This window comes from Panthera uncia, chromosome C2 (assembly GCF_023721935.1).
Source record: "Panthera uncia isolate 11264 chromosome C2, Puncia_PCG_1.0, whole genome shotgun sequence".
NCBI lineage: Eukaryota > Metazoa > Chordata > Mammalia > Carnivora > Felidae > Panthera > Panthera uncia.
The window spans coordinates 16,569,422-16,571,060 of NC_064810.1; the positions used below are offsets into that span (position 1 = coordinate 16,569,422).

At 37.6% G+C, this 1,639-nt stretch overlaps 1 non-coding gene across 1 annotated transcript; it reads right to left on the minus strand.

Moving 5' to 3' along the window:
* Positions 1-534: 534 nt before the first annotated feature.
* LOC125922187 (U6 spliceosomal RNA) lies at positions 535-641 on the minus strand. The gene has a single exon (XR_007457623.1). It is a non-coding gene; the product is annotated as a U6 spliceosomal RNA (small nuclear RNA).
* Positions 642-1,639: the final 998 nt, after the last annotated feature.

Consider the following 1,639-nt stretch of genomic DNA (forward strand, 5'->3'; position numbering starts at 1 on the left):
GAGGGAGAATGTAAGAGCATGAGCAGGAGAGGGGCAGAGAGAGAGGGAGACACAGAATCTGAAGCAGGCTCCAGGCTCTGAGCTGTCAGCACGGAGCCCCACGTGGGGCTCGAACCCACGAGCTGTGAGATCATGACCTGAGCCGAAGTCGGAGGCTCAACCGACTGAGCCACCATGCACCCCGAATTATTCACTTTAAAATATAATTTATTATAAATTGCCCTTGTGTCTTTAACAAGTAACCTATTTGCTGTAGTTTCCTTTAGGCAATTTCTTTTCAGGACTATCTCAGTTGCTTAACCCTTAGTACATTAGAAGATGCCATTAATATCTCCAGGAAGACAAGAGAATGAATCAGTCTCTGTTCTCTGGGAGTGTGAAATTATATAGATAGATGCTAGATAATATGAGAGTACATATATTCAAGGGATTTTTTTTTCCTAGGTCATTTAAAAAAATGTGTTTTGTCCTCATTATGGCTTGGTTATACAAAGACATAATGTCTTTTTTTTTTTTTTTTTTTTTTTTTTTTTTTTTAATATGGAATGCTTCGAGAATTTGGACGTCATCCTAGTACAGGGGTCTTGCTAACCTCCTCTGTATCATTTCACTTTTAGTATATGTGCTGCTGAAGGGAATACTTTTTTTTTTCTTTTCTTTTTTTTTAATCAAGGGGTTTTTTATATTCTTGTTAGTCATAAGTACTCTGAATTACTGTTAGGAGTTTCTTATTTCCCTGTACTTGTGGGAGAAGGTAGCGGAAATTCCTGTAATGCTGTGGGGGAATCCCCTCTCCTACGTCCTTTTGCCAGGGGAATACCGGGAAGAAACTTCTACTAGACCTTTAGGAGCACACCTTATTCCTAGGAATTCCTACCCGTTCCTTGTGGACTCTGTTATTAGCATCAGCATTAGAACACATGGAGTAATTAATGGGATAAATACCAAACTAAGGTGCAGTTACATTTCAGTTTCAGGGAGATATTGTAAGTCTCACACTATAGTAATATAAAACGCCGGAATTGAACCACAGACTAAGGTACTCGTGTTATCAAATGGAGTCTTCTAATGCCATTTTAGCTTTAAAATTTAGAGTCAAAATGTATTGACTCCAGACTGTAGATCAGCATGGACATGGGGTTGGTTTTATTCAAACACCTGACTCCAAAGACTAAAGGAGACAACCTACAGACTCTGGGGTGTGTGGTTTTTTTTCTTCATTGCTTGTCTATTCAAAGTACTTCTATAATTTAATTAGGAAAAACGATTTGACCTGATCCAAAGAATCACAATACTTCTATTTGTCAGTTTTTGGAGATGAAAAATAGTAAAATGTATTTCTTCATTTCCTGCCTAAAGTTGTAATATTTAGCTTTTGTGTTACCAGTTTCCAGATTAGATTAGTTTTTTGCTGAAGGCTTTGCGTTGTGCATGCCTCCCATATTACTACTTACTATTTTCTTTATGTGAGAGGCTTTGGATAGTTATAATATTTCAGATCAGAGAAATTTGCTCTGAGCTTTATAAGATAAAGTGTCTGTGATCAGTAGTTTTATTTTTTTTCCCCTGGTATTTCTGGTAAAGCAAACTGGCACCTGCTATTTCCAACAGCCAGTGGCAATTAGTCATTGCTGTTTGG